The sequence below is a fragment of the Microcaecilia unicolor genome, chromosome 6 (assembly GCF_901765095.1).
Source record: "Microcaecilia unicolor chromosome 6, aMicUni1.1, whole genome shotgun sequence".
Lineage (NCBI taxonomy): Eukaryota > Metazoa > Chordata > Amphibia > Gymnophiona > Siphonopidae > Microcaecilia > Microcaecilia unicolor.
This window is the reverse complement of record NC_044036.1, coordinates 83,769,797-83,788,779: the sequence shown is the minus strand read 5'-3', so window position 1 is coordinate 83,788,779 and position 18,983 is coordinate 83,769,797. Positions and strand designations below refer to the sequence as shown.

Here is an 18,983-nt window from a genome sequence, read left to right as displayed (position 1 = left end):
CTCCACAATCCCAGGCTATAGTTGTGCACTGAAGCTGAGCACAGTAGCCTGTGGCTAATTCTAACATTTTTTATGACCTGCTATTTGATCTTCCTTCTCTACCCCCCACCCAGTCCAGTAGCAGGAGAAGGATTAATTGCACATCATCTTTGCCACCATGGGAGATCCATATGGCTCATACTATGAAACTGACCTGTAATAGCAGGAGATGACTTAATTAACACTGCTCCTGTTACTGGTCTGGATGGAGGTTTAAGGAGAAAGATTAGCCCTGTATTGAAACCTCCAACCTCAGTAGTTGTTAATGGTTGTACCTCAGCCCCGTTCCAACTGAGACATGGCACACATCAAGGCTGTCCATTATTTCCTCTCATATTTGCACTAGTTATTGAGCCTTTGGCAGCCTTAAGACACACTGATGAAATACAGGGTATACATATTGGAGGAAAGCACGTGCAATTTCATTAGATGCGGATGATACTTTATCTATATGACAAATCCTATTAACTCATAGCCAGGGTGATTAGAATTGATTGAGGAGTTTGGGTCCATGGCTGAATATTCAGTTAATTGTACTAATCAATGCCCTGCAGTGTGCATATATTACCTAGACTTCAACACTAGCTGAACTAGGTTTACAACCAGTTTCTAGATTCACGTATTTAGGTATTATGATATCTAGCCATCTTCTCTATGTATTGAATTACGAAGCCTTGTTGCACACCATAAAGACCAAGTTGTTGGGTGGAGGGACTTCTGTGTATCTTGATTAGGCAAAGTAAATACAATTAAGATGCTGGTTCAGCCTAATCTAATATTTATTTTAGCTATTTACCCATCCCCCCTAACTCAGATTTTCTTGTGTTCATTACAAAAATGTATGGTACAATCTGTTTGGCATGGAAGGAAACTAGAATAAATTTTGCCACCTCTCTAGGACTAACCCGGCATATTCAGCAGCACTTAACTGGATAGTGCCACTAAAAAAGGTCCAATTAGCACCCAAGCTGAAAAATGGCTATGTTGAGGGTTTTCTGGGAGCAGAGCCAGCTCCTCACCAGTTCTGCACAAATGGGTGTTTACCTCCATCTGCTGGTAGGACAGGATGAGAAAACTGAACTCTGGCAGTGACATAATCAGCATAAGTAAGCAAAATTGCCAATTTATTTATTTATTTATTGCATTTGTACCTCACGTTATCCCACTTTTTGCAGGCTCAATGTGGCTTACAGAGTGTTATTATGATATAGTCATTACATGATCTTAAATACAGTTGGTAATAAGCTGAAGGTAGATGAGGATTTAAATGGAAAGGTGATAGGTAAGGTTCGTGTGAGAGGTGTTTTTGAAGCACTGGGTGGTTTAGGAGTGATTAGTTTCATTAGGTAAACCGTGGAATTGGGCTATTTCCCACTCCTCCCCACGGGATTTTTAAAAGCGCGCGGGTCGCAGCTTTTCGGGCTATTTTTTGTCACAGGTTAGGTGATTTTTCATTACGTGGCCATGTGTTGCTGCTCTTAACTGCTCACCTTCCTATTGGTCCTAATTGTAGGCGAGATCAGACCCTCTTTACAATGCTGCCTGCGTGCGCCTTTTTCTCTCTCTTCAGATTCAGAATTCTCTGACATGGCCTGCGGCAACTGCACTTCAACCATTGGTGACTTCGAGGCCCGAGGCAGGAAACAGACATTGATCACTGGCGGTGTGGCTCTGGTGGCAGGGTCCCCTCCTGATCTGCTTTCTGAATCAGAGAGAAGATCATCAGGAGAGGGGGAGCTGCGGTCACCACCAGAGAGGAGGAGGCAGAAGACAGTGCATTGAGTGACTCAGGTTGGGAGGAGGGGAAGGAGTCCAACTATGAGCTGCTGCATCCATGTTGTCATGCTTTATTGTTGGTAGCATTTTTATTTAATCTCATTTGTATTTTCAAACATGGCAGCTTGTGCGGCATGCAGATGTACACAGAGGAAGTATAATCAGGGCCACCGAGAGGGGAGGGCAGGGGGGCAAATTCCGTGGGCCTCCAAGTGGGGCCCGGCGCCAGGGTCTCTCTCTCTCTCTCTCTTTCCCGCTCCTGACGGGACCCAAGTGATCACGTCCCGACAGGAGCAGGAGAGAGAAAACTCCAGAGCCGGGCCCCCCTTGGAGGCTGGGGAGGACCCAGAGGAGCAGACACCGCAGGTCTTCCTCCAGCGCTGCTCTTCTGCCTATTGCTTGCTGAGCGGCTGCTTTTCGTCTCAGGTGCGCTTGCTCAGTTTTGAAACAGAGCATGCCCTGAAAGGAAATGCAGCCGCAGGGGCAGGCTGTCGGCAGAGTAAAGAGTCCGTTCTAGAGGAAGATGTCTTCTGCTGGCAGGGCCTCGGGATCCCCGCCAACCAAGGTATTTCAATCCTGTTGTGGCAGTGGCAGCGATCAGGGGTGAGGGGGGCGGCAGCGGACGACGATTGGGGGGCTCAATCTCTCAGCAGCCCTGATTATAATAACGGAATAACTTTTCATAGGTAGAGTAGTAATTTGTAATAAATCGTAATCAGTGGTGGGGCTGGTTATTGGGACACTTTAGCTTGTGTTATATTCGTGTAGAGATTTTTTTTTTCCTCCTGGTAAAGGGCCACTAAAACAGACATCATGTTAGGAGAATCAGGTGCTCAACATTCAGAGTTTCTATCTATTTACTTACTCATTTGTAACATTTATATCCGGCATTAAACATGATTTAAGTTGAAATCTGGGAGCATGTAAAATCTTTTTTTTCCTTGTCATCAACAGCAGATGAATCCATTAACTGATGGGTTGTATCCGCCTAACAGCAGGTGGAGATAGAGAACACTGAAAAGCCACAGTGACCCTGGACGTCTAGCTCCTCCTGCCTTCAGTATATCCAGGGCCATGCCAACACGGTAAGCGAGGTAAGCATGGCGGGGGGCGCTTCCCTCTGGGGGGCGCCGCCGCACCATGCTCACCTCGCTCGCCCTCCCGCTCCCATTGTTCAACTTCCCGCCCTCTTCTCCCCCCCCCCCAACATCCCTTTTCTTTTTTTTTTTTTTTTAAATTTACCTCCGTGGCGGTCCAGCAGCGCATCGTCAGTGAAGGAGGTGGCGCTCCCGACGTCTCTAGCCTTCCCTTCACTGTGTTCCGCCTTCTTCTGACGTCATTTCATTGACGTCAGAAGAAGGCGGAACACAGTGAAGGGAAGGCTAGAGACGTCGGGAGCGCCGCCTCCTTCACTGACGCTGCGCTGCTGACCGCCACGGAGGTAAATTTAAAAAGAAAAGGGATGTTGGGGGGGGGGGAGAGAAGAGGGCGGGCAGTTGAACAATGGGAGCGGGAGGGCAGGGGAGAGAGAGAGCATGGATGCGAAGGGGGAGGGGAGAAGAGGGCGGGCTAGGCCAGGGCCAACTGGGACATGATGGGACATGGGAGCGAGAGGAGAGAGAGGAGCATGGATGTGAGCGGGGAGGGTGGTCATGGAAGGGAGAGAGGGGAATGCTGGATAGGGATTAATGGAGGGTGACAGAGGAGCATGGATGGGAGGGGCAGGGCTCAGGGAGCGAGGGGAATTGCTGGAAAGGATGAATGGAGGGGGCAGGGGACAGAGGAGCATGGAGGGCATGGATTGGGAGGGCAGGGCTCAGGGAGAGAGGGGAATTGCTGGATAGGGATGAATGGAGGGGACAGATGGGCATGGATGGATATGGATTGCAGGGCAGGGCTCAGGGAGAAAGGGGAATTGCTGGATAGGGATGAATGGAGGGGGCAGGTGACAGAGGAGCATGGATGGGCATGGATTGGGAGGGCAGGGCTCAGGGAGAGAGGGGAATTGCTGGAAAGGGATGAATGGAGGGGGCAGGGGACAGAGGAGCATGGATGGGCATGGATTGGGGAGGGCAGGGCTCAGGGAGAGAGGGGACTTGCTGGATAGGGATGAATGGAGGGGACAGATGGGCATGGATGGATATGGATTGCAGGGCAGGGCTCAGGGAGAGAGAGGAATTGCTGGAAAGGGATGAATGGAGGGGGCAGGGGACAGAGGAGCATGGATGGGCATGGATTGGGAGGGCAGGGCTCAGGGAGAGAGGGGAATTGCTGGATAGGGATGAATGGAGGGGACAGATGGGCATGGATGGATATGGATTGGAGGGCAGGACTCAGGGAGAGGGGAATTGCTGGATAGGGATGAATGGAGGGGACAGATGGGCATGGATGGATATGGATTGCAGGGCAGGGCTCAGGGAGAGAGGGGAATTGCTGGATAGGGATGAATGGAGGGGGCTGGGGACAGAGGAGCATGGATGGGAGGGCAGGGCTCAGGGAGAGAGGAGAAATTGCTGGAGATAGAGCGGAGGGAAGAGAGATGAAGGAGATGAAATGAGGGAAAGGAAGAGAGGAGAAAAACTGCACATGGATGAAGAAAATAGGCAGAAGCTGAGGACCAGAAATGAAGAAGAAAGGAGGAAAGGAAATAAATAAATGGAAAGGAAGCCCTGGAAACGGAGTTAAGAGGACAGATAGCAGCAGAATCAGATACTGGGCCAGCATGATCAGAAAAAGAAAGTCACCAGACAACAAAGGTAGAAAAAATAATTTATTTTCATTTTAGTGTTTGGAATATGTCCACTTTGAGAATTTACAACTGCTATCTTATTTGCAATGTATAGCAATTTGTTTCTAAGAATATTGCTGACAATTCCTGTCAGTGTGGCAAGTGGTGAGCGATCATTTTCACGGGGGGGGGGGGGGGGGGCTGCCGCTAACTGATAGTCTGCAGGGGGCGCCAGAGACCCTAGGTACGGCCCTGAGTATATCTCTATCTCTCAGCAGGTGTGGACGTCGCTTGATCAGCTCCTGGATCCCTGCCTGGGGTGGCTCTTGAGTAGAGCAGGGATGTTGTGGCTGGTGGTGCCCACTTTGAAGGCATACTTGGTTTTGTTCGGTTTTGTTCCCTGTCCCTGCCTTACCCCATCCTCCCGGAGTCCCTCGTTTGCTGCCTACCTCCAACTTTCCTCACAGTGTAAAAAAAAAAAAAAAGAGCGTGCTTATTCAGCGTGGCTGTTCTGAGGTTTTCTCCAGATTCTGGTTCTGTGTAGCCTGACCGGAGCTCGTTGACTCGGTCTTTCGAGTTGAGAATGCTGCCCAGCTCCTCCGGGGAGGTTCCCGCGGACAGCGTCCTGTGCAGGGTAAGTTGGCGCAAGGCCGCCATTTTATTTCTATTTTTCCGCCCGGTTGGGCGATGGCTGCTGAAACAGTTAAGCACTGCTCCCGCTGTGGTAAACACAGGTCAGCAGCGGGGCTTTGCAGTACGTGCTCCTTGGACGCTCATGTTAATACGGGCATGGCGAGCGGTGATTCTTCCCACTTGATGGAATTGGCAGCGGGCGCCATTTTGGAAGCGCTGCATGTCTCGACCTTCGCTGTTGCGGAGGAGTCTGAGTGCGGGGGACGCCTCGATCTGAGGCTGATGGAGAAGCTCCTTTTCCCGCTTCTCCTAATTTGGGGGCGGAGGGCCAGGGTGAGTTTTTCTCCCCTGCGTTTGTGCTATGCTTGGAGGCGTCTGACACTACGATGCGGACGGGATTTCCTCCAGGTTTTGATAGCCCGGTGTTGGCTGTGAAGCTTTCTTCTTCCCCCGAGCGTTGGACTGACGCTAAACGTAGACGGGTAAATTCTCCATCGGAAAGTGGTGCACCTCCTTTTTCCCCCCTGTGGTCAGGATGTGGGGAGTCTGACGGGTCTGGCCTGCCCTCATGGATGGATGATCCAGATGAGGGTACCTGTTTGCCACAGGACTTGGATGACCCTAAAGCGGTACGGATTTTTCACCACGATGAGCTGCCAGCTCTCATCTCTGACGCCTTGCAGGCCCTCTCTATTGAAGATCCTGCTGAGGGCGAGGCCTCCTCTGTTAATCCTAGGATGGCTAGTACTAAGAAGCCTTCTAGTACTTGCATGACTCCATCCAAGAGCTTATTTCAGCTCAATGGTCTGACCCTGATGGGCCTTTGAAAGTAGCCAGGGCTATGGGTCAGCTTTAACCTCTGCGTGAGGATCACTTGGCCCTGTTTGGGATGCCTAAAGTGGATGCGTTAGTCATGGCCGTGACTAAAAAGGCCACTCTCCCGGTGGAGGGAGGGGTCGCATTGAAGGTTATGCAGGGCCGGCGGCTAGAATCCGCGCTGAAGTGGTCCTTTGAAATCTCGGGCCTGTCCTTAAGGGCGGCTGTTTGCAGTTCCTATGCAGCCCGGGCCTGCCTGTCCTGGTTACAGCAGGCGGTTGATAAGCCCGAGGATGGTGCGGGTGCCCTCTCTGAGGTTGGCCCATATATGGAGTCTGCCCTGTCCTTTTTGGCTGATGCCCTTTATGATCTGGTCAGAGCTTCGGCTAAGCAGATGTCTGTGGCGGTTTCTGCCCGTTGCCTTTGGCTGCGGCATTGGGCGGCTGACATGGCCTCTAAGCAAAGGCTGGTGAGGTTACCCTTTCAGGGCCTCCTGCTATTTGGAGAGGAATTGGAAAAGATTGTTAAAGACCTAGGGGACTCTAAATCCCAACGGTTACCTGAGGATAGGCTGCGGCCTTCTTCCAAAACTCCTGTTTTTTCCTCCTCTTCCAGGCCATGTTTCCGCGAAGCTCGCAGGTATCGCCTGGGGCGCTCTGCTGGGTTTTCTCAACGTGCCCGTTTTCAGCAGAGGAACTCCTTTCGCTCGGACAAATGTTCCGCTGCGGCCGGCCAACGGCCAGGAGTTCAGGGCATTCTCCGCAATGACAGGACGCCGGTCCACTCGTCGATTCCTGCAGTACGGGGTCGTCTTTCCCTCTTCCTCGAGGAGTGGACCAAGATTTCTTCGGATCAGAGAAGGCCACTGATTGGAATTCGGTGCCCTGGTGAGAGACGCCTTTATAGAGTCCCGATGCGGCACTGCCGTCAAACAAGCGGCGGTGGAGGAGACCTTGCCAGTCTTGCTGCAACTCGGAGCGGTGGTTCCGGTGCCACCCATCGAACGCGGCTGCAGTCGCTACTCTATTTACTTTGTGGTCCCTCAAAAAGGCGGGTCTTTCAGACCAATCCTCGACTTACGGAAAGTCAACGAGGCCCTAAGAGTGCGACACTTCCGCATGGAAACCCTGCGCTCCGTCATTGCGGCAGTTCAGCCAGGAGAGTCTCTTACGTCTCTGGACCTCAAGGAAGCTTACTTGCACATTCCTATTTGGCCCCTGCATCAGCAGTTTCTCCGGTTTGCGGTGTTGGGCCAGCATTTCCAGTTTCGGGCTTTGCCTTTCGGCCTAGCCACAGCTCCCCGTACCTTTTCCAAGGTGATGGTGGTGGTAGCTGCTTTTCTCAGGCGAGAGGGTATCAGAGTTCACCCTTATCTCAACGACTGGCTCATCAGGGCAGATTCGGCAGACGAGAGCCGACTTGCCACAACCAGAGTTGTTACAGTTCTGCAGACTCTGGGCTGGGTGGTCAATATACCCAAAAGTCACCTGACCCCCTCTCAGTCTCTCGAGTATTTGGGGGTCCGGTTCGACACGGCCTCGGGGTTCGTTTTTCTCCCTGACCACAGGCGATGCAAGCTTCAGAATCAGGTCCATCTGCTGCTGTGGATGCCTTGCCCTCGAGCTTGGGACTTTGTTCAGCTCCTAGGATCGATGATGGCCACCATGGAGGTGGTTCCCTGGGCGAGAGCTCACTTGAGTCCGCTGCAGAGTTCTCTGCTGCAGCAGTGGTCTCCTATCTCCCAGGAATACCAACGCAGACTAGCATGGCTCCCTGCGGCTCGGCACAGTATGGATTGGTGGCTCTCCGACAGGAGGCTGCGACAAGGGATGCCGCTCGTGCTCCCCTCTTGGTGCCTTTGATAACGGATGCCAGCCTTTCGGGCTGGGGAGCTCATTGCCAGGGCAGCTATGCTCAGGGTCAGTGGATGCCCGTGGAAGCGGGGTGGTCCATCAATCGCTTGGAACTGAGAGCGATATTCCAGGCTCTTCTGGCCTTCCGCAAGACTCTGAAGGGACTTCCTGTCCGAGTGCTGTCAGACAACACGACAGCGGTGGCCTACATCAATCGTCAGGGCGGCACGCAGTGCAGGGCCCTGGCCGCGGAGGCCGCTCAGATATTTCTCTGGGCAGAGCTCCACTTGCCTCTGCTATCCGCAGCTCACATAGCAGGTCAGAGCAACGTGCAGGCCGATTTCCTCAGCAGACATCAGATCGACCCAGCAGAATGGGAACTGGCAGAAGAAGTTTTTCTTCAGATTTGTGCCAAATGGGGGACTCCCGAATTGGATCTATTTATTTATTTATTGCATTTGTATCCCACATTATCCCACCTATTTGTAGGCTCAATGTGGCTTACAGAGTTTGTTATGACTTTGTCATTACATGATAGCAGATACACTTAGAGGCATATTTTCAAAGCACTTTGGGAGGCTAAGTTCCATAGGTTTCTATGGAACTTTGGGAGGCTAAGTGCTTTGAAAATGAGCCCCTTAGTGTTGTGTAGAGATTAAGTAAGGGAAGAGAGGGGAAGGTATTAGTTAAGTTCAAATGCCAAAGTACCTCGCTTTTTCAGCAGAAGGAGAGATCGTCGCTCAGCGGGGTTGGATGCACTGGCTCAACCCTGGCCCTCGGACCTCCTGTATGTGTTCCCTCCTTGGCCCTTGATAGGGCGAGTCCTACTGCGGATTCGGCTACACCGAGGATTGGTGATTCTCATCGCTCCGGATTGGCCAAGGCGTCCGTGGTACGTGGACCTCCGTCGGATGCTGGTGGAGGCTCCATTTCCTTTGCCTCTGGTGCCGAACCTCCTGATTCAGGGTCCGGTGACTATGGAGGATCCCTGCTGATTTGGTCTTACGGCCTGGTTCTTGAGAGGGTGCATTTGAGAGACAAGGGCTACTCTAACAAAGTCATTGCCACTCTCTTGCAGGCCCGCAAGCGGTCTAGCTCCACAGCATATGCTCGGATTGGCGCCAGTTTGAGGCGTGGTGTGTTTCAAAGGCGATATCACCAACGCGGGCTACAGTTGCGCAGGTTCTGGACTTTTTGCAGGACGGATTACAAAAAGGCCTGGCTTACAGTTCCCTTCGGGTTCAAGTGGCAGCATTGGCATGCTTTCGAGGGAAAGTCTCTGGCTTGTCCCTTGCTGCTCAGCCAGACATTGCCCGATTTCTCAGAGGGGCGCTTCGGCTCCGTCCTCCTGTGCGGACGCCGTGTCCGGCCTGGAACCTGGGGCTGATGTTGAAGGCTCTTCAGTGTTTGCCTTTCGAGCTGCTTAAGCGAGCTTCTGAGAAGGATGTGACTCTCAAGACAGTCTTTTTGGTGGCCATTACATCGGCTAGATGCGTATCTGAGCTTCAGGCGCTTTCCTGTCGGGACCCTTTTCTACAGTTCTCAGAGTCCAGGGTGACAGTACGTACAGTGCCTTCCTTTCTGCCTAAGGTGGTTTCAGCGTTTCACCTGAACCAGCCCATTTTTCTACTTTCCTTTTCTAGGGAGGACTTTCCAGATTCCTTTAGGCAGTTGCGTCTTTTGGATGTCCACAGGGCTCTGTTGCAGTATCTACAGATGTCAAATGACTTCAGGACTTCTGATCATCTTTTTGTATTGTTGACAGGTCCTCGACGTGGGTGTCCGGCGTCTAAGGCCACTATAGCCCGTTGGCTCAGAGAAGTAATTTTTTCTGCGTATCTGCTTTCAGGATGGGCTCCCCCTGAAGCGTTTAAAGCGCATTCCACGAGGGCTGAAACAGTTGTCCTTTCTCTTCAAGAGATCTGTCGTGCGGCTACTTGGGCTTCTCAGCTCTTGTTTGTACGGCATTACAGGCTGGATGTGGCAGTGAAGCAGGACGCACATTTTGGAGCGCAGGTTCTTGCTCGCGGAGTTGCCTGTTCCCACCCTACGTAGGGAGTGCTTTTGTACATCCCATCAGTTAATTGATTCATCTGCTGTTGATGACAAGGAAGGGAAAATTAGGTTCTTACCTTGGTAATTTTCTTTCCTTTAGTTACAGGAGATGAATCCATGATCCCTCCCTGTCTGACTTTGTTTTTTTGTTCAGATCTTTCATGCAGATATAAATCGCATTGAGAGAAGTTGGAAAACAGTTCTCAGAATTTCTACATGCTGTTCTAGTACAGGAGGTTGAGATCGTCCCTCCTTTGTTGCTCCTGTTCTGGGGCGTTTGTTCGCTGTGAGGAAAGTTTGTGATACTATACCTGCTTTGGAAATCTGCTGAAGTCTTGGAGGCCGCCCTCAGCGGCCATTTTGAAATGCGAACCGGCAGCGCCAGCGGGGGAGAGTCAGCGCTGGCAGCGGGCAGGCAAGACTGCCTGCCCCAAAGAATTCAAAGAGTCAGATTGGTGACGTGTGGGACCGGATCCGCAGGGAGGGAGGAGAATTTGCCGAACAACTCGGGAGGGGGTGGCAGGGGAGAGAAGGGAGTCGCTGGGCATTTGTGGATGGAGGAGAGAGAAGGGTCGCTGGGTATGGGTGCATGCAGGGGAGAGGAGGGTCACTGCTGGACATAGGTGGATAGAGGGCAGGGGAAAGGAGGGTCACTGGGTATGGGTGCATGCAGGGCAGGGGAGAGGAGGGTCACTGGACATGGGTGGATGGAGGGCAGGGGAGAGGAGGGTCACTGGGTGCATGCAGGGCAGGGGGAGAGAAGGGTCACTGGTCATGGGTGGATGGAGGGCAGGGGGAGAGAAGGGTCGTTGGACATGGGTGGATGGAGGGCAGGGGAGAGGAGGGGAGAGAGAAGAAATGCTGGACATGGGTGGAGGGGAGGGAAGAGTGAGGAAGGAGATGAGATGAGGGAAAAGGAAGAGAAAAACTGCACATGGATAAAGAAAATAGGCAGAAGCTGAGGACCAGAAATGAAGAAGAAAGGAAAGAAAGAAATGGAAAGGAAGCCCTGGAAACAGAGTTAAGAGGACAGATAGCAGCAGAATCGGATACTGGGCCAGCATAATCAGAAAAACAGTCACCAGACAACAAAGGTAGAAAAAAAATCATTTTATTTTCATTATAGTGTTTGGAATATGTTCACTTTGAGAATCAGGTGCTCAACATTAAAAGTTTATATTTATTTACTTATTTATGGCATTTTATCGCACATTAAACATGAATTAGATTGGAACCTGGGATCATTTAAAATTTTTTCCTGGAGTAATGCATTGCCATCCCCCCCCCAGGCTCTCTCCCCGGCTATAGCCAGCTCTGCAATTTGGGGGGAGGGTGCAGAGGGGGATGGGGGGGGGCGCAGAGGGGGACCGGGGAGAGAGCCTGTTGTTAAACATTTACCAGCACACCACTGGACTAAAGGAAAGAAAATTGCCAAGGTAAGAACCTAATTTTCCCTTTTTCTTATGCCTAGATCAAAAGAGAGAGATGGTTTGTGGGAACTTGCTCCTTTTGTTTTGTGGGTGGGTGGGTGGATGGATAGATTATGCTGCTGATTGTGCTAATTATGCTGCTGATTGTGCTAATTATGCTGCTGATTATGATTGTGCTGTTGCTGATTATGATTGTGCTGTTGCTGATGATGATTATGCTTATTCTGATTATGATGGTTATGATGATTACAATATTAATATTCATATTGACCTTATTAGTATTTATATTAATATTGGGCTATTTTTGGCTTGGAAAAATGTTCGCTATCAGGCAACACCGAAGCAGGGGTATTTTTCTCTACCTTCAACAAATGGCAGGTCATGCTGATGGTGCTTGTGTCCCTGGCCTAGCTTCCTGCTCTGCTGGCCACAGCCACACAGTGTGGTTGAGCTTAATGGCCACTCCTGGGTCACAGTTTCAGAACCGTACATGGTTGAGCTCAGAGCTTGGCTCCACAGCCCCCCGCAGTCACAGTTCCACTGTGTGAAGGTTTGGCTTGGTCCTGCAGGGCCTTACTCGAGGGGTGTGGGTCCCCATCCTCCCACCTCTCTTGCCCTTTCACCCTGTTTGGGTGTGCTCCCCATGGGCTCTAACTGCAGCTCCCAAGCTTTCCATAAGTGCTTGCTTCAGCAGCACATATAAAAAAAAATCATTGGCTTGGTTAGCTTTATGCCCTTTGTTAGAGCTTTTTCTATTGTAAAGAACTAAGTAGGGAATTTCCCTGTAGATGCACCCAGAAAGAGCTAGGGATAATATGCTAGAGCCTCGGACCGAGAGGTAGGCCGAGTCAGTCGGGCAAGTCCCTCGTATGTTGGCTGCACTGTAGGGCATGCTGGCAAGTACAGGCTGCACAGATTGCAGAGCCAGCAGCTAAGCAGAGACAATGGATTAATTTTATGGTGTGTAAATGTGGCTCATTCAGTCTGTCTCTTTTCTCTCAGTGAGCATTTTACATGTGCTCTTCCCTTCTTAAGCTGAAATGGATACATTCCTCTTACAGTGTTCCTTCCTGCCAAGGTATATTGGCAGTTAGAATCCTCTCTTCTCTCTCAATTCACTCACATGGAGAATAAATCCCAGGTCATGTGATGGGCTTTTTCAATCCTGCCCACCCTGTGTCCCTCTGCAGGGAGTGTCCCTAGAGGTCCCAGTGTTTTTTTGGCTCCAGCACTTGACCCAGATGGTTAAGCAGGCGCTGCACAGGTCTTGTTTAGGGACCTCATCCTAACCCTATCCCTAACCCTTATCTTCTTGCTGGGGGGCACCTAGGGGTCCCAAGGGGATCGGCAGGGGCCCCATTTTGGGGTCTTAGCACCATAGAATGACTCTGGTCATTCCAGAGTGTTTGGGTTCTTTGGAGGGGCAGAGGAGGACTCGGAGGTCCTCTTGGGCTCTCAGTCCCCCATGGACTCTGGTTTTGAGGACCTTCCCTATCGGAAGGCTATAGCAGAGTGGTCTCATGGGTTTCTAACTCTTTTGTCTTGAGGATGCATCTTGTCTCTTAGTCAAGGTCATTTCCCACTCTGTAAGACCCTCATCCGCATGATGATGGCGGAGTGCGAGTTCCCGGATGGTCCCCTCAGGGTGGCTAGTAGGGCTCATGATTATCTCTGTGACTTCACTGAAGAGGTTGAGAAGTGTTGGGTTTTCCCGAAGGTGGATGTCCTGGTTACTTCGATCACAAATACGACCACTATACCTGTCCAAGGGGGCTTGGTCCTTAGGGAGCTCCATGAAAAGAATGTGGAGCAGCAGCCCTGCCTGGCATTTTTGGTGGTGGCCCTAGCATTCAGGCTGCTATTTGTGTTGATTGTGTAGCTCCATGCTGCATTAGTTTCAGCGGTTGCTGGGGCCCCTGGAGATTTCTCATCTAGAGCTGGTACAGCCTTTTGAGTGGATGTTCTCTACGATCTGGTTCACCTGGTTTTCTGCTCAGTAGCAGTGTTGAGGGTCACCATTGCTTGTGGTTTTGCTGCTGGGTGCAGTTGTGGTTTCGCTGCTGGTGCAGTTGTGGTTTCCAAGAAGCTTTTGAGTCAGCTTCCCTGTAGGGGGCACTTGCTCTTTGGTGATGACTTGGAGAAGTTGGTGAAGGATATGGGGAAAGCATGGCTCTCCATCTCCATGAGCTGTGGCAAGGGTGCACAGTGATCCTTAGCCAAGGGGGTGGGCTGCTTCAGGTCCATTCGACGCCCTTTGGCGCAGGTGGGGGTCAGAATAGGTCCTTCAAGCAGGGGTCCTGTTGAGACCTCAAGCAAGCTGGACCCTATGGTCCTACAGGTGGGACCGCAGCTGCTCTACCTGCACAATGAGGGTGCACCTGGCTGCTCATTTCCAGTGGAAGGCAAGCTGTCTCTCTTCTGCAATGAATGAGTCTGCATCACTTCATAACAGTGGGTTTTGGAGGTGGTCAAAAAGGGTACACCATGGAGTTCTCCTGTCCAATTCCGCATACCTTCATGACCACTCCCTGCATCTTGGCTATAAAGTGCCAGGCTGTTGCTCTTATCCTTCATCATCTGTTCAATATAGGAGTGGTGGAACTTGTTCTGCCATCAGTCGGGGGCCTTGTCTTCCAGTGCCCAATAGACTGCTTCAGTACATCCCATTTGTGCAGAATGGTGGAGCTGATGCTAAGAAAGTAGAATTTATGTCTTACCAGATAATTTTACCAGATAATTTTTCTTTCTTTAGTCGGTGACACCATTCTGCAATTCCCCGCCCCCTTGGAAGACCTTGGCCCAGGATTCTGGTTGTGCTTTGTGCTTCCTTATCAGTGCTTTAAAAAAAAAAAAGAGAGAAATTCATTTTGTGATTTGCAGACATATGGGATTCCTGTGATACTGTTATATCCTGGTTTATGCAGGGTAGCGAGCGCCACTCTGTGGTGTTATTTGATTATCATAGCAGCTGCAATGGGTGATGAGGCATTGGTGCATTACAAAGGGACCTTCTGATGCTTGGGCAGATACATACTGGATTGTTCCAGGGAGCACCATAACTTATGCTGGTGATGTCACTTTCAGAATTCAGTTTGCTCTATCTCCACCTGCTGGTAGGAAGGGATAACACTCATTTTTGCAGAACGGTGTCACTGACTAAAGAAAATAAAATTATCCGGTAGGACATAATTTCTCTTTAACTGACCAGATGACCACATAAGTCATTCCTATCTTTATGCAGTTCATCCTAGTTGGTTAAGTGCTGAATATGGCATTTAGGGCCTCTTTTATCAAACCACGCTAGCGGTCCCCGGTGCACTAATGTTGACAAAGCCCATTCACTTTGAATGGGCTTTGTCGGCATTGCTGCGCGGGAATTGCTAGTGCAGCTTGATAAAAGAAGCCCTTAACTGGCTATGTTTTTGCTGCTACTGTATACCTGGAAATTCAGTGTCGGAGCCTGGACATAGCCCGGCATTGAATTTCTGGAGATAACACCCACAGTGATCAGCAAAACGCTGTTTGCCGCTTGCTGAATATCAGGCCCAGAGATGTTATTGAAAATTATATGGGATTTTGACTTACTTTCAATATTTTCAATTAAGATATTTTGTTTGTTTGTTTGCTTATTTATTTATTTAAAATTGTGTTTATTGAAATTTGATCATATATAACAAAAGAAAAACAATGCCAAACATTAACATCATATATTATAACCAGGTAAAGAATGAACTGCTGAGCTAACATAGAGTTACTAATGAGAGCTTGTTGATTCAAGAAAAGAGTCCAGTGTTTTCCATTTCTTAATTCTGGCTGGAACTCCGGTCGCATGAAAACTTAAAACTTGTTGCTATCGAAATGGTATACATTTAGGTCCAGTAGTTTTTCTGTCCCTGGAGGGTTCAAAATCTGAGGCAATGGAATTTTAAGTGACTTGCCCAAGATCACAAGGAGCCACAGTGGGATTTGAATCTTCCGTAGTTCTCAACCTGCTTCTTTAACCATTAGGCTACTTTTCCACATAAAGTTACCCTTATGTGCTTGTGTGACTTTGAGAACTTGTGCGGAGTCTGCTATTAGCTGTGGAAGAGCTGTCTGGCAAGGTTTGTCTCTTTGCAGATGATATCAAAATCTGCAATAGAGTAGACACCCTGAATAGTGTGGATAAGATGAAGAGGGATGTAGTGAAGCTTAAAGAATAGTTTAGACTTCAAAAACTTGAGTGAGTGATACAGTATAGGAGGTGAAGTACTTCTGTGTATGAAAGAAGAGCAGAATTTGAGGGTGATCATGTCTGATGATCTTAAGGTGGCCAAACAGGTAGGAAAAACAACAGCAAAAGCCAGAAGGATGCTTGGTTGCACAGGGAGAGGAATAGCCAACAGGAAGATGGAGGTGATAGTGCCTCTATACAATGCCATAGCGAGGGCAGCTGACACCCGGGGCGGGTCGCCGCTGCGCACCCCCCCCCCCCCCACCGGGTGCAGCACGGCGCACCCTCCCCTCTCCGGAGCGCACCTCAGGTGACGAGGGAAAGCGGCAAGGGATGGGCAGGAGGGCCAACCGCCCCGAGTGCATGTCGCTGGGAGCTGCGTCGGCTCCGCTGGTTCCCTGCTCTCTCTGCCCCGGAACAGGAAGTAACCTGTTCCGGGGCAGAGAGAGCAGGGAACCAGCGGAGCCAACACTCCCCCAGCAGCGTGCACCCAGGGAGGACCACCCCACCGCCACCCCCCTTCCTACGCCACTGCCTCTATATAAATCTCTGGTGAGGCCCCATTTACTGTAATGTGTACAGTTCTGGAGACCACACTTTCAAAAAGATATAAACAGGATGGAATCAGTTCAGAGAGTTGCTACTAAAATGGTCAGTGATCTTCGTCTCAATAGGTATTCTTTGGAGGAAAAGCAGATGAAGAGAGATATGATAGAGACATTTTTTTTTTAATAAAGTTTTTATTATTTTCAAAGTATCACAAAAGCCTTGCCAATCCCTATAAACCATACATAGAGCATAAAATACAACTGTTGGAGCAAGTATAAATTGGAAACAAGGTACAGTCAAATAACACTATTCTATAAACATAGAACCCCCCCTCCCCCTCTCCCACCCTAACCTCCCCGGGTAACATACTGCAGTCCATTCCCTGGAGCTACATAGAGCTCATATGGTTACATCAAACAGAGATCCCTCTCCAGTCCATGTAAGGTGTCCATATCTTGAAAAACTTCACCACCGTTCCTCGTTTCATGGCTGTCAATTTGTCCATCAAACAACAGTAGTCCACTTTTGCAAAAACCTGGTCCATAGTAGGAACCATTGATTGTTTCCAACATCTTGCAACTAAGATCCTGGTTGCTGTAAAAATATAGGACAGCAAGTGTTGTTCTGAATTCTTCAGTCCCGTCTGTGGGACATTAAGCAAACATCCCCCTGGATTCAACGTAACTGTCCATCCCAAACCATTCTGAATATAAGTGATTAAACTCCCCCAGAACGTGGAAATAACCGGGCACTCCCACCAAATGTGCCAACAAGTGCCCACTGCCCCGCACTTACGCCAACACAACATATTGCCACTTTTAAATATACGGGCTAACCTATGTGGAGTAAGATACCAGTGATATAACATCTTATATCCATTCTCCACCAGAGGTGTTGCTATCGAAAAGTTTAATAGTGCTTTAAATAGCTTAGCCCATTTAGCTCTTTCATATTTTACTGCCAGTAATGTCTCCCATTTAGAGATCTGCCGGGCCAGTGGATCCGACTGATACAGCAGAGGTTTATAGAGCCTGGATATGCCGCCCTTCCCTTCACCTGCCCCCATCGCCTTCTCCAACTCTGTTATTGATAATAACAAATCCTCTTTAGCTTTCCGCTGGATGAAATCACGCACCTGCATATAGTAAAATTTATCTCTCTCCATTAACCCATATTTCTCTTTTAAGTCTTCAAAGGAGTAGCATTTCCCCTCATTCCACAATTGACCCAGTACCCGAATAGAGGAAGCTGACCAATGACCATACACCCTTTCCAGCCTACCCGGGGGGGAATTCCAATGCATATATAATAGGGGTGTTCTGATGATATTTCCGCCCCGGAAACCAAGTTACCCGACATTTAGCCCATTCTCCCAATGCCACACCCATCTGGCCCGTCACCCCCAACAGGAGACCTTTCAGCATTGGCAAAGGAAGCCAGGGAGCCGCCCATAAAGGGACTCCCTTTAGACCCCACTGCGCCGCTTAGGACCAGGGACGACTCAACCCCCTCTGCCCGATGGCCAACATTTGGAAAAGGGCAGCTTTGTAGTAGAGCCGGAAATTTGGTACCCCCATGCCACCGTCCTTCCTCAGTTGATACAGAATCTGTCTATTGACTCGTGGGGGTCGCTTTCGCCAAATAAAAGAAAACACCTTTCTAGTAAGCCTCTGAAAAAATGTATTGGGGATAGCTATTAGTAATGCCAGGAATAGGTATAATAGCTTAGGCAGCAAGGCCATTTTGACCGCTGCTATCCATCCCATCCAGGATAATTGCAGACCACCCCATCGCTCTAGTTCTTGAAAGAGCTCCTGTACTTTAGGGAGAAAATTCTCCTGAAACAGATCTCCCGGATGTGGTGTTAAATTTATCCCGAGCTATCGTATAAACCGCGGGGACCACCGAAAAGGAAACCTTGGTTTTAAGTCCTCCTGCATCCCGTTCGGAAAGTGCAATGGCATCAACTCTGATTTTTGCAAATTAATTTTTAAACCTGCTGCTTCCTCATACCGTTTGAGAATGAGCATCACCTTCTGAAGGGAGGTCTGTGGGCTCGACAGGGTCAACAAAACATCATCAGCATATAGCAAGATTTTGGTTTCTTGTCTCCCGATTCGTATCCCCTGAATCTCCGGTTCCTCTCGCACCAGCAGTGCTAAAGGTTCCATTGAGAGTGCAAACAACAGGGGGGACAGTGCACATCCCTGTCGTGTGCTCCGGAAGAGTTCAAAAGAGCTAGTTTGCATACCATTGATTTTAAGTTGGGCCAGAGGGCGCCGATAAAGTGCCGCAATCCATCTCCCAAACTGTCCCCCACAACCTATCCGTTCCAAAAGCTTAAAGAGAAAAGGCCACAGCACCCTATCAAATGCCTTTTCTGCGTCCAAGGACAAAAAGACCGCCGGATGACCCAACAGCTGGATCCGCTCCAAAAGGTATTGCGCTCGCCTAGTGTTATCAAACGTCTGTCTGCCAGCTATAAAGCCTGCCTGATCTTCATGCACCAGGTGAGGCAGCACCCCCTGCAGACGGGTAGCTAAAATTGTAGTAAATATTTTATAATCTGTACCCAACAGGGATATTGGGTGGTATGACCCGCAACTTTGTGGGGTTTAAGTAATAGCACTACATTTGCTAATCTCCAGGAATGAGGAAGCAGGGTGTCATCAGTGATAGCATTAAACACTCGAAGTAAAATTGGGGCCAAGATAGTACGATACCGCTTATAGAACCGATTGCCATAGCCATCAAGCCCCGGCGCCTTCCCCCCCGGTAAACCCTTAATGGCTGTGTCTACTTCTTCCAGAACAAAGGGGGCTGAGAGCAAGTCTTGCTCCGTCCCATGCAAACATGGGAGAGTTACCTGTGATAGCACGGATTGAATCGCC

The 18,983-nt window shown here is 49.7% G+C and overlaps 1 protein-coding gene across 1 annotated transcript in view; it reads left to right on the top strand.

The window, feature by feature from the left end:
* Positions 1-18,983, top strand: part of ANKRD45 (ankyrin repeat domain 45) — a 137,343-nt gene that overhangs the window by 11,294 nt on the left and 107,066 nt on the right. The gene's annotated exons all lie outside the window — the stretch shown is intronic.